General features: G+C 31.5%; 1 long non-coding RNA gene across 1 annotated transcript; it reads right to left on the reverse strand.

Annotated features, from left to right (window-relative positions):
- Nucleotides 1–6774: 6774 nt before the first annotated feature.
- LOC145683263 (uncharacterized) lies at nucleotides 6775–14288 on the reverse strand. Its single transcript, XR_014130989.1, has 3 exons — nucleotides 14176–14288; nucleotides 10535–10550; nucleotides 6775–6924 (listed from the first exon to the last, which is right to left on the reverse strand). It is a non-coding gene; the product is annotated as an uncharacterized LOC145683263 (long non-coding RNA).
- Between the last annotated feature and the right edge of the window lie 951 nt (nucleotides 14289–15239).

Here is a 15239-nt window from a genome sequence, read left to right on the forward strand (position 1 = left end):
TATAATCTGAAGAGAAGGTACTATTATACGTTTTTCTCTCCACTTAAACCGAAGAAGTAAAAAAGGGAATGAATTTGGTTCCAGTATTGATCTTGATCAAGCAAAATACAATAAGACGCAGCAAGAAATTCAAAATAACGATATAACATATTTGGGAAAAATATGTACTCAGGGTTGCTTGACGACCTCCATCGTCTATGCTCTTAACTATAGTAGCATGTTTCATGACGCATAAAACAGAATGTCACAAGTGCTCCAAATTCCTTTTGCCAGTGAGTATTGCTATGAATGTTTGTTTATGAACAACCTATTTCAAATGTCGGACCAACATAATGGAAATTACTATAAAGAAATGTCACAAAGTGTGGGAGTAAAATATTTTGTTATACACACAAATGTTTTAATTTTACTTCACACAAGAGAACAGGAAATATATTTGCCTTGATATTGAAGACAATTTGTTCGAAGGGAATGAATTTGAGGTAACAGGAGCATTTTTAGTATAATGAGACTTAGCAGAGAGTTTATAAAAATCAATGATACAATGCTAACAATTAACTATATTATAGAAGTGATAAAATAAATACCTCATTCGACAATTTATTCCAAGAAGGTTTGAGTCACTGAACAAGTTGAATCAATAGATCCAATTTTTTAACTATATATCTATCAAGATTCGCAAAATTTTCTTATAGGCCTCCTAATGTTATTTCGTTTAACGTATTTTGCACTTACTATAAGAAATGATTAGGTCAAGCCACTAAAATATACTCCAGAGTTAGCTCTGTTCCTCTTAAACTGTGTTAATTGAATTTCAAGAACATGACTCACAGTATTTCTTGAAATATCAGTATATAGTTATTGTTTAACAATTTATTCCAACTATATACAAAAATTGTATTCAATTTCCATCTTTAGGACTTTGATATTAATAGAAGTGTGTAAAAAATTGTAGTGTTCTAAATAAGATGTTTTTCTTCGAATATGTTGCTGAACATAACTTTAATCGAACGTATAATTCCATTTCAATTACAAAAAAGTTCAGTGTTCATATTATTATTATTATTAAAATCGACATTAAAGAAAGGGTGTCATTTTTTAATTTATTCATGAAATAACCAGGAGTTTTACACAACGAATTTGTACAAAGCGCTTACATAAATTTTGTTTATGTATATTACAACCTGTTAAATCATTTTCATATCTCACTCATATTATGCTCAAATGATCTGCAGGATTTATTTGAAGCATTGCTAAGCTCAAACTTTAATACCTTTCTTGTTATGATTATGCTAACACATTTGAAACTGTAAGACGAAATTGCTATATTTGACTTGATGTTTCTTTTGTTCAAGACAATCGAGATAATTGTGTTAAAATTATTAAATAAATATATAAAGCAAACGTTTAAAATTGTTGTACAGTTATATGATTTCATTTGTTGATTAGTTCAGCTGAAATTTCATTTCTCGTTAAACGCTGAAGCTGTGTAAGACGTGTACCTACAGCCTTATCTGGGTAACGAAGAACATGAGCCCCCAGGGAATTGATCCAGGATAACGCGTGCTAGAGATTCGTACGCTAGCCATATATATATGATATAAACTCTACTTTCTTATTTTAATAATCTGTTTCCCATTCAAGATCTTTCACTCCGTTTAGAGATCCAAGTTTAGGAATCACTGATCGATTTGATATATCAGAAAACTTTGACTATGAGACGTATTGGCAGTACTCTATAAGAAGCAAAGTGTCAGCACATATTGATAAGAAATAAAAGTCGGCAAGATAATTTAGGTTTGCCATCAACATTGAAAATGTAATTTCCTTCGTTATTTTCGAATACATTCCTACGGAGATGTGTTCTCCATAAACTAATAATCAGTAGTAGTTTATAGATTAATATTCATTGTACTGGTGATTTAAAATGTTAATATGGAAAGTAAACATGGCCTACTTTATGGGATATTTCGTTAAGAATCACATATCTTAACTCAAAGAAAAAATGAAATGAAATCTTTAAATTTAACGTCCCACGCATATGCCAGTTAGGCTAAAGGAGACGGTGATAATGAAAAATGAGTGAAATGGGAATGAAGAAAGTGGAAGGAAACGGGACAACCCCGGGAAAGCCCACGAGCGTGGTGTTTGTCCACCAGAAAGTCCACACGGCGCGAGCTGCGATCGAATTAGGAAGCCCGAGCACTGGAAGTGAACACTCTACCACTAAGCCACCGCGCCCCTTCTTACCCCAAAAGTTCTACCTTATTGGTCGCCTGAGTTATCGTCCTTATTTGAAGAAAATATAAATTATAGGTATAATAGATCTGCTTTTACTGTATCTCTGCGTATTTAGTTGCAAAGGAAATGCCGTAGTATAATTAAGAGCTTGCCATACTAAGGACAACGAGGACAAACACTGGGAAGTACTGCATGGTGATGGCTTAGAAAAGTAAGACCATACTTGTAATTAAATCTGTTGTTGAATGCTTACTATACGATCTTCTCTTCTCCTTCATATACAACAATGCATAGATTTTAAAATTTATTATCGTTCCTGTTCTAAATACCAACATTTTTTAAAGTTATCGTATTAATGGTTATTCAAAAAATTAGTCTTGCAATATCGATTATTCTATTTTACAATAAAAATTAACAGCTAATTGTTGTACTGACCTACAAATCACAATAGGAATTGGTATTTTTAATGTGTCATATTTTTCTCCCGTCGAAACTACTGCTGCAACATAATAGGTAAAATCTATTTACCATTATTCAGATATCTATATACGATATACGTTGTTGTTTATAAGTCTAATAATAGATACTTCTTTAAAAGCCACATAAATTAATTGAAAGTTTACATTTCAGAAGCCAATTCAATTCTCATTTCGTATTTCGTAATTTTGCAATAAGACCCCATTGTTCTGGAAAAGTTTAAACTTTGTTTTTTTTTTACAGCACCCATTTCTTTAAAATGTCTTGACAGTGGATGCAAGTATCGTACATGATATTGCGAAAAAAAGATTGAAACATTCTTTTTTATGTAAAGATGTATGTTGTGTAATCGAAATTTGACTCAGATATGAATAAGAGTAGAATTATTATGTAAGGAGAGACGTATACAGCTTAAAAAGTACCCCTGTCACAATGAAAAATGTTGTCTTTTAATCCTTTGTGGAGAGAATTTTCTAGCGTAAAACCGCTACAAATACACGACAGCGAGTTATAGCAAGAGAGTTTATTTTCAGGCTCTCGTTAAGCAGTTAATTTTGTAAATTCTTATTAAGGAAGGCTTGCTTTGCCTTGTTACTCATTTTCAGCCACAATAATTTGTTGCATAATGTAGATAGTTGATGAAGTTTAAATGATTTTTGCTTGTAGAGCACATTGTTAGTCTAGATTTCGTCAGAAGAAAAACTTTTACTACCTCGTGCATATATTAAATAGAAACACGTAGAAAACAGTGCTGCCAACCCATAAGAAGGTTATATTTTTTCAATTGGCACTACATATATGAAATCAAGATGTAAAACGGAATCTTAAAATATCACTTCTATTATCCACTTTTGCAAACTAAGGATGTCTTAGTATCACAAACATTCAAAGTTTGGGAGCATCTAATATATACACACACACACACACAACACAGGATAATGCACATGGAAAGTACATTGGTCGTCAATACCTTGGTGATGGTATGACTGATTTAGAGTGAATAGGATCAAAGTTACAAGTACTTGAAAATTTTCATTTTTTGAAACGCTTTATTTCAAAATCAAATGCTGCGGTAAATATCATATCTAGTTGCTGATATGGTTTGCAGTTTATGTGTAAATTATTTTGCCACTCACAGCACTTCGATATCTCAAACCGTTCCGGAGATATGATAAACATTGCAGAAGATTGCAACACTGCTTAAATTATGTAATTGCAAGAACATGTTGTAATTACAGTTACTAAAAAGCTATTGTTGTAGATCCATAAAAGACAAGGAAAACAACAATCAATTTTAATTATTTTCCACAGATACTCCACTTTCAGTAGTGTAGAGTAATTAGATACGATTCTTATCCCAGCACTTTTTTCGAAATAAAGCGTCTCTAAAAATTAAAATTTTTATGCACTGATAGCTTCGTTTCTATTCATTCTAAACAAGTCTTACCATCACCACGGCATCCAACTCAAGAGTACTTTCGATGTCCATTATCCTGTGCATCTCTGATGTGTTACAGCCTTCTAAAGTTTGGTTGTTTGTGATATTATAATATCCTTAGTTTGCAACTCTGAATAATAAAAGTTGCATTTTAAGTTTCCGTTTGCCATTTCAATATTGAAGTGGCTGCTGGTCTAATTTACTGTAGTTTCTATAATATAGCTTTAAATTGGATTGGGAACACTGTTTGATATGTGTTTCTGTTTAATACATGAAAAGATGTCCTCCTCCGTATAGTTGCTTCGTACAAAGTTTGGTTTTTCTCTCTCTTTGAAATATACATGACTTTTTCAACGAGTCGAGATGGTAAAAGTATATATATTGGGGCATTCGCTACCTACGAATAAGGGAAGGTTTACTCCTGTACAAAAAAAAAAAGTAGATTCGATGTAGAAGGAAAATATCACTGAAACATTACTTGCTGATATAAGCCACTTTGTACAAACAAACTAAGACTATTGAGCAAATATATTGAAACAAAATGAATTTGTCATCTTATCTCATTCAAATAGCATAAAGAATTGTTTCTGCATTGGGGTGCCTCTTTCTGGATTTACTTCTATGCAACAGAAGATTTACATATTTTCGCTTTTGCGCAAAGAGACCAAGAATTTCGAGGGAGTGCAAAATATTACATGTTGTAAGAGTCGAGGATTTTAGTTAGTTTGTACTAATAGCAGTTAGAGTGTAGAATATTAGTCTATTACAGCAAACAAAAATTTATCGAATCGCCTTTGTTGAAATACATAATAAACTTATATTTATTTTTCATTGGGAATAACTCCACTCTGTTTTTTCAAGCTGACTTACGATTAAGGTGGATCAAGGCTTAGACAAGATTTCGAATGCTGAGTACATTTTAAAGTTGGTATTCATTCATGTAGACAAGGAAAATCTATGGTAAGTGTGAACGGCTGCTTTGTGCTTCAAATCATATTTTTGGAGCATATGTTTCATGACTGTATATTGTTACAAACCGTAATACACAGAGGACATTAATTTTAAACGTATTTGCACAGAACTTTTCCTAGTCTCTCGATTAGGCCCTAAAATAATCTTTCCCACCAATAGCTTTACATTCCCTTGTTTAGTGTTATTCAGTGTATTTATTCGTTGTTAACATTGATGTTTATTGCACTTGTCAATACATTACTTTAGAATCCAATTCATAAACTACCTTCTTTTTCACAATAAAACACATATCAATACTAAACATATTGTGTGCAAACAGTATGTTGGTGTACCGAAATCTCGTCTATCACTGTCAGTTCAGTTTAATTAGATTTCACTTAGAAAGGAAAAGTTACTGTAACTAACCAACTGAAGAAAACTAACTGATAAATATTTTTCTGTTTAATGAATGGCTTGAATACAACACAATACCAACACAATATCTCATGGGACGATAACAGGAACACGTAACTTTCTCGTCATAATAGAAGTACACTCTGTGCACAAACACAGTTGACTAATTTCCAGTTGTTTGGTGTGGAAGGTCAATATTTCATTTAAAAATAATAGAAATAAGCAGAAATTAGTAGTATAGGTTCAATGATGAAGGAGAAGTGTCCCGGATATCAAATGTAAAATAGTTTTCGAAGTGGTTGAGTGCCTAAAGCAATTTTTTTTTAAACAAGACTGTCGTATATATCACCTACGTACTTCTTTCTTTTTTGTTAGCAGTATAAAATTGATCAATTTATCGGTAGGACTCATTGTTATGGTGATCAGAATATTCAAAGGAAACTAATGTCACAATAAATTATCCTGGAAATGAGTTGCCCAATTTTTTTTGAAAATATGTAAGAACAAGTAGTACAATAAATATTAAAAACTTAACACATCAACGCACACCTATCTATAGGTAGGTAGTAGTAACATACCTTCTTTGCATGCTTCCGGTCTACCTACGTTGTAGTGGTATCCACTATTTCCCATTCTTCCAACCTACCTACGTAGTAGTGATCCCTTCTTCGCATACTTCAGATTGCCTACGTAATAGTGACCTGCCGTTCTTCAAATATTTCCGATATGTCTACATTCTAGTGACCTTCCCATCTTGTATACCTACACGCTTCCTAATAAACTACGTACTAGTGATAGCTCATATATTCGCATGCTTCGTGTCTAACTATGTGTAGTAACCTCCTCTTCTTCTTATGCTTCAAACCTATCTATGTGGCAATGTACTTTTTCACATGCTTCTGACTTACCTAGTGGTAGAGATATTGACTTCTTCACATGCTTCACATCTACGTTTATGTAGTTTCCTCCCTTTGTTCACATGCTTCAGATATCATTACGTCGTAGTTACTTTTGAACTCTAATGTTTGAAATGGCATAACTTCTAATGTGTTAAACACGTTCAGGTCGGTGTTTATTATTATTTTTTGAAGAGAATGGACTTTAAACATGATATTAAGGTTCATAATTAAAATATTCTTCAATCCATATAGTCAAGAGGTGTTTTAAACCAAATCATCACTTAGCTGTGAACTTTATGGTAATTTTAATTTAACGTGTGATTTATACTAAAATATAATGCACTTAAATTGTTTACTTCATTACTTTTATTGAAAAATGTCTTGAACAATCAGGTCTAATATTCATAGGAGGTTCCTACTTCTTCTTGCCGACAGCACCAGCTTGTCCCAAGGCAAAACCACCATCTGAAATGGCTCCAGCTTGTCCCAACGCTACCTGGGCATCTATGAAATATACAAATCAGTTTTAAAATTAAATATTTTGAAACAACCTGTCACAGAATGTCAAAAAGGTATTGAAAATAAGATCAAATCGTTTTTTATTTTATTTGGATATAAGTAGATGGTAATACTATAATTATTGCTTGATTCCTAATAATTTAGAACTATATTTTCATTTTAATGGTTATGAAAATCAATTATAGCCGTACTGTATTACATTTGTTTCTTTGTAAATTAATAACGGGAGCCTTGATGCTACTTTTACACGTTTTAGCTACGTAGTTTCTATCAAAATTCACATTATATTTTATATTGTGGATTTGTAGTTTAATTTCCATTTTAGACACTAAACTATATGAGTCGTATAGATATTGTTTAAGTTGAAATATCTATCACTGTAACGCCTTCACGAATAATGTATCACTGAGACTCGAACTCGATCGCTTACACATGAAATAGGACACTTCGTCCAGAAATATCTGGTATGAATTTTCCAAATCAGATATAAGACAAATTTGTTGCGTTACGTAGTTGCTAATTCTTAATTGTGAGATAACTCTGAGATGGTTGGGAGTTTATTTGTTGTATAGATCTGGTGTTCTGATAAAACGTCGTCTTTGGAAATAGTTCTGTATCAATAAAATCGGCAAAACATAGCCTACACGAAATAACCTGCATATGCATATTTTGCAGATACTTGTATAACCCATACAAGTTTCTTTCTAAGACAATTTCAAGATTCGTTACTTGCAAACAACAGGTTTGATATTGTTCACATTGTAATACTTAGTGATTACTTTATACCTAAGAATGCAGCAATACATCAATGAATGTGCAGCAGTGGAAGGGACAGGGTTTGTTACGAAACACAGGACAAAGTTCATGAAATTATCTAAGAACGAAAACTTGTATAAAGCAGAAGAATTTATATCTTGGTTGGAATACATTATATTGTCACTGATATGATTATAGAATCTGTGTGCCATAACTATCATTACACTCCTTTATCTGTTCTTTGATAAGTCTTTTCTCCCCGAATTATTCCTGGTTTTGTACAGGTTCGACAAATTTAACATGTATATGGCTAATCAAGAATTATCCAAATTTGGAATGTATATTGGTGGAAAATTATTCGCACCTTTCTTGATGTCACGTTATTTCCCCAATTATGCCTCCTTTACTTCTTCATATATATCGGTAAAAGGTGTTGTTTACGTTAGCAGGTTTATTGGCTTCTGAGCAAGAATAAAAGAAGCTGTTATTGCGTTTACTTTTAAAGGTAATAATAATAATAATAATAATAATAATAATAATAATAATAATAATAATAATAATAATAATAATTATTATTATTATTATTATTATTATTATTATTATTATTATTATTATTATTATTATTACAATACAATTTATGTGGTAAGAAAACTTTAACTGATCGTCAAATGTGATGCCTAGGTCTATAATAATGCTTACTTTCTCTATTTGTACACCATCGACCTCATATTTACTGACATAATATTGAATTTTATTAGTGTATGTCATAAATTTTGTTTTCTTATCATCAATTTTTAGAAAATTGTTTCTACACCACATATTTACTGCATTTAAATCTTGTTGCAGTAAATTATTATGAAACTAATTGTTGAATAATATGAACAATTTCATATCGTCTGCATATAGCAAAATTTTAGAATATTTGATTTTTTTTTTGCAAGATCATTTACAAATAAAGTAATAATAATAATAATAATAATAATAATAATAATAATAATAATAATAATACAGTAATTCTAAGTACCCGAGCGGTCGGTTTTGTTAGTTATATATAGATATAAAAAGAAAGAGTACACGCTTCTTGATTTGAAAGGCATTGAAAGGTAATCCTATTTTAAACTTAATGGTGAAGTTTCTGCAACTATTGAAGATTACAACAGGACACCCATTGCGCTTGTGTGGAGGTCAATCATTGTGGAGAGCCTTAACTGCTACACGGAAAAGATTTACTGTTCCCTCCCTCTGCAATTCTTCTAGACGCTCCCAATTATACAAGAATAGATCAGTCTGAAGTCAAGTTGCTGAGCACAATAGAAATAGTGGAAGTGAAAAAAAGCTAGTAAGTTATCTTCAGTTGATCCAATTGAACCACTCTAATAACTGTATATTCAGAAACTAAAAAGCTGTGCATTATATATTATGAGAATTCTGATAGTTTGTGTGATTGAATAAATGATTTCTTTGGTGGTGTATTATCAAACAATTATGATTTGATGGCAATTACAGAAACTTAGTTTAATGAATCACATTCTAATTCTGAACTTTTTTTTTACCAGTTATACAGTTTCAAGGCAATTCTCTACTAACATCACAAGTCACAAATCAAAGGGTGAGATGTTCTTATCTATGCTTTTGCCAAGCACAATTTGTACTTACTACATGGTGCAATAAAAGTTACTAATTTTTGTTAGTGAAAATTCAGTTAGAGGAAAAATAATATTTATTTGTGTAGTGTACTTTCATACTGAATATAGCTAGAGTATTATGATGAATTGTTTGCCCGAATGGAAATTAAACTTTCTTATGCTAGCTCAATTCATCTGATTAGTGACTGCAAGTAGTAAGAGATAAGTATCAGTGAGTTTAACTTCGAAAATCCGTTCACTGAAATGTAAAGGTTAACATAATTTTATGAATTATTATAATTTAGAATTATTAAATAACGTTGTTAATAATAGAACCATACTATTACTAACAACGTTACTCTATAAATAATTCTTCCAAGTAATTCTTCAAATACTGTAGTCCATCTCGTTAACCATACAAATTTGCCAACGAAATCGGAAGTATTGAATGCAGTCAGCGGTATAGGATCTATCAAAGTATACCACCTCTCAATTTCTTCCTCGCTGTCTTGTAATTTCAAATTATTTTGAGCAAACATGTATTGTTTTTGTCAATGTACAAAAAATACAATATAATTCTATTCATAGTTCTACCTACAGTTCCGTTATTTAAGTACTACTAACTTTCATATAACTCCTGTAAAACAAGCTGTACTCCTGCAAGTACAATTATATTCAAAATATTCAGCGATTCAAACTATAACTTATTACAGAAGTTAAAATTTGTTTACTCCACAGGCTTACTATTTATATTTAAAATAAACAGACATATGAAAAGCGAAATACTTTTAACATTTGCCTAAGAATAATGTATAAAGTTCCCAGTCTCAGTAGAATAAATCTGCCCTAGATGGTTTTAGCCAGAATGTGTTCGCTTTCTTTGGAATAATTTAAGTGTTCAACTCTAACTTTTAAATACTATTATTAACGCAGATGTATTTTACAATTGTATTTTTTTCCTGCAAAGCTTCTAGTTTAAAAAATTAAAACTTAAGTATGGACAGATAATCACAAATAACCTTCTTAAACTTGTAAACTTCGTTCTAACTAAAAGAGCAAGATACTGGATGTGTTACGTAGTAAAGTAAGTTATTTATTTTAGTTAAAAAACCTACCTAAATTATCCTACGTGATGTATTTATACTTACTCTAATGTATCAAGAAAGAATTGAAAAGCCAAACTATTCCCTTCAATATAACTAAGTATTACTTACCTACGAGAGAACCAAGCTGTAAAGAAAAGAGGAAATTAGTAAGTTCTTTTTTTATAATATTATCAAGAAAATTTATTACGTATAACATTACACTATAATATTATGATATATATATATATATATATATATATATATATATATATATATATATATATATATATATATATATATATGTGTGTGTGTGTGTGTGTGTGTGTGTGTGTTTGAAATCATTCTATTCACAGTGTTGTTAAATTTTGTTTTTGTTCAATGCTCGTGCCATGCTCTTAAAAATTCCAATCTAAAATGTTACATTACGAAGGAAGCTTAGCGTAAATACATTATGTTTCTGGTTCTGTTGTATGATAGAAACTAGTGACGTGACCACTTTGTAATTAATTCTAAGAGCTCCTACTTGTTTAAAAGGTGCCTGATACAAAAATACATCAAATAACTTATCAAGTTATGTATTTACAAATTGTCAGTATGTAATAAAATTCCAAATATTTGCTTATATGAACACAATTACGATTTGTTCTCTCTTACACGAACGTCTTAGTCCCACTTTATTGATATTCAATTAAATGCAGTCAAGTTTCTGAAACAATAATGCACAATTTTCACTTCTTACTGGAAATTAAAAGTTCTTATCGATTCTTACCGTCAAATTGCTATCTCTTTGTTTGTTTTGTGAATTGAGTTATGTAAGCTAAGTATTGAATATTAAATTATTGCTGCATGACGTTCAATTGTCTCTAGTCGCTAAACCAGCAGAATGCATTTCGTTTAAATTATTATTGTTTTACAAATATATGAAAGAATATACTCCACTCAACAATTTATTTATGTGTTTCATTAAGTGGGAGATATTGGGAATGGCAACATATTCACATAAATTAAAAAACAAAAAGGAGTATGTAATTATACGAAAAGGTGCACAAGAAAGAAGAATGTATCTGGTACAATGTTGTTTATTGATTGCTCCACTGTCGTTATAATTATTGATACGAAGATGAAGAATACCAACATACTTTCAGCATAATAGGGTCGTCATACTCAGCAACCCTTCTAACTGTAAATAAATACCAATTGTACAATACAGAAACCATGATATTATTATTAATATTTGTTAATCATCACGCATATATGTAATATTAAACCAAATTTAAGTTGCAAATATAAGTGCTGTGAGCTTAGTATACTAAATGCATTTGTACTCGTCATCTTTACATCAGAAACAAATTCGAGCATCTTTTTCGATTGTTCGTATGATGCTTGTCGTTTCCCATTTTACAGTCAGCTTCAGAATTTAGCATTTTGTCAATAACACAAATTTGGCATTTTGTCCATAATATTTTAATAACAATATGACAAAGAAATACCGCTGATTCTGAACGTCATTATCTCATAATCGTCACGTTATACCATGTCATTTTCTCCTTATGTACAACATTAAACCTTTGTTTCTTAATAATTACGATATAACGATAAAATACTAGAATTATATCTGTAGAATCTGGAAAACTATTCGAAATTCAATTCCACTTATCTTGCTGTGTTTGTCTTCAATCATTACTATATTTCATGTGAAATTATTTAATAGCAATCTAGTAAACTCCAGAACCGCCGTCTTTTTGAAGAGTGACTTTTAGTGTTAGGCCATTGATGAGAAGACAGGTTACACCAACATGAACATTACGAAACACCTACATAAAGTGACATTAGAGGACTTCTTCCGATCCTTCAGCAGAATGTCATTACTTCTTGAAACATGATTTATAATATACAATCCCTTCGAGAAGGTATGTTGCTGCATAGTAAACCGTAAGTCAATTACTGTAACTTTATGGTTATTTTTGAAACGGTGACAGTGTGTTTAAGCGCTAAAAATGTGTTTTAACCCTCATCTATATTTGATATCAATTTTGCATTCAAAGCTAGCAGTTTCTTGCCAGTTATATTTTGTGGTAGTTATTTACTATTACAAACAAAATTTTTCTAAAATTGTAAGAAACAAATTGAATTTATTATTATTTTCTTTCCCATGATCCTACTCGTTTTTGTAGTATATATCACACCAATAATGACTTTTACACATCTTAATAGTCAGTGATTAGCACAGTTTAACGATAAATAGCGATTATGGAAATTCCTTTTTGCTATATCTAATTTAATCGCGTGGTCAATTTGTGAACTAGAATTCTGAGTGTATACTCAAGTTGTAGAACGTAATTGTAGGGTTGGTGAGAAAAATAGAAATTTACGGGACATGTATCACTACGCTAATTATGGAAGTAAAGTGAACTGTAAGTATTTTACTAAATATGGGTTAAAAACGAAAGTAATTCATTGGAGAATAGCAGAAGCAATATTACAGTATGTTACTGTTGCATTGTAAAACAACAACTCATTTTTCTTTCTTTATTGTTAAGTTGTGTAAGACTTAAATTTCGCAATATACTACACATAAAAGACTTTGGAAGTTTTAGCTACATTATATGGACTTTTCAGCTATTTACAAAAGTCAGATCTTAGTAAGACCGATCGCCAGCTGAAAGTCATTTGGATTCGAGTCTGTCTAGAAAGCAATGATGTTTCTAAATATGCTCTAAGTTTCAGTGTTTTTGCCCTAACCAGAGTAACTAGAAAAATGAATGCGAGTAACTAGAGAAATGAAACATCGTGTAGAGACAAGTTTCAAGCTAGGAAAGTAAACAAAAAAGTGATTCAGTGCCCACTTCTGATGTAACAATGTGCTGGTTTAATGGCACTACATAGGAGTTTATATTATACAACGTCGTGTTATGGATTTTCTGCAATTATTTCGTATCCTCCTATATCAACATGCCACAAATTATTTCATAATCGTTCTATTTAATGAAACATTCTTCTCTTTCAGCCTATAAGACAACTAAAAAATGTTTTTTTTCTAGTTTAATGTCTCACCATTATGCTTTCTAGGCTAAAAGAATGCGGATGATTCATGAACGTAAAGATTGTGAAATCATATTTCGTACTCGAGCACACGAAATCGAACATATGAAACCATGAGCAGTAGACACATGAGGTAGCCACCAGACTACAGAGAAGGACTAAGCTATTATCATAGGATGATAAATTAAATACCTCATTTCTAATCAGAATATTTTAACGTGGAAAGAGTATAGAATGTTTATTTCATACTCTGAATGAAAATAAGGAGAAGGATGGATGGGGGGTGGGATGGAATTTAGATTTCTGGGCTGTCGGCATCAAAGGTCATTTAGCCCTTCACGATTTGAGAGATGACGTTCCTCGGCGAGCAGACAATCCCGGGGAAAGGGGAGGAAGAAAGGATTGGGGAAAGAAGGAAGCGGCCTGGGACCTATAAGTTAGGTACCACCCCGGCATTTGCCTGGTGGAAATGTGGAAGACCCAGGAAAACCTCATTCAAGGTAGCTGGCCTGAAAATGAGTTTTACACTTCTTCGACCGAGTGCCACCACCGGGAATCGGACCCGGGACCGCTCTACCGGAGGCGAGAGCATAAGGAAGAAAGAGTAGACTGGTATTAAAAATGTAATATTTTCACGAGGAAATGCGAAGCAAGAATAAAAACTGTTTACCTACAATCCACTACATAGTAAACGCTAAATACTTTTACAAGCTAACACCAAGCCTTACCAAGCACAACACGAGAACTACTAGAAACAACGCCAAATGCATTTTAAAATGTGATACTGTCTCGAGACAGATATTGTTCTAACTTCAAACGACCTTACGTAATATGTGATGTGCCATCCAAGACACTACTTCTTATATCAAACTACTTAAACAGCCGTGAAGAATTAGATTTTAATGACAATATAATTTAAGGATAATTTGTCCATTGCAAATGGCCATTAATTAATGATTCATTGTTAATCATTTCAGTTTATGTCTTTCATATATTTTTTGTTCGAAATCATATCTCCAACAAGCATTGTGTATTTCTTATTATCTATTCAGAATTTCAAAGATAAATTTTAATTCCTAAACTTAATTTTGATATTTGAAAAGAATTATGAATATATATACCGTGTATAATAGGACCGCTGTTAAACAATGAAGCATTACTAATCATGACTGTCCGTTTCTAATTTTGCAAAGATATAATAGTGGCATTATTAGCCATTAACATTATACTAAACAATAAAATATTTCCAGAAATAAAAAAACATTATTACAAGATAATCAGGAACTAAGAGAGCAAAGGGATGTACAATTAGTAAAATAATCAAGTTTCCACTTTAGTCTTCTATCATTCAAGTGTGTTGTTTTTATATGTATCGTTTCCAATTACACTAAAGGGACCACTAATATTCGCTGGAGATTTTAAGAATTCACGTTAGAAGCAGTTTTTGATAAAAGCTTATTTGATCCTAGCAAATGTCACAGTATTGCAAGAGAAGACAATATTAACTACTTATTTCTCAGCCTAATTCCGGGCAAAATGTATTTCCTTCTTCCAAATTAATGTCATTAATTCAGTTATATCTACGCGTGATATCGTAATTTTTTAACTATCACTAGGAAGTTGTTAAGATATGATGATACAATTTATCAGTATTATATTTAATTCTTATGCATATGATGATAAGGAAATTAGCTCGTAATGATTCTTATTTATACAGGGTATGATGAAAATGACCAAAATGAAAGATGGATGAGATTGTGGCTCGCAGTGTGATAAAGTTTCTGCATTTGAT

The sequence above is a fragment of the Thermobia domestica genome, chromosome 4, assembly GCF_964235325.1.
Source record: "Thermobia domestica chromosome 4, izTheDome1.hap1.1, whole genome shotgun sequence".
Lineage (NCBI taxonomy): Eukaryota > Metazoa > Arthropoda > Insecta > Zygentoma > Lepismatidae > Thermobia > Thermobia domestica.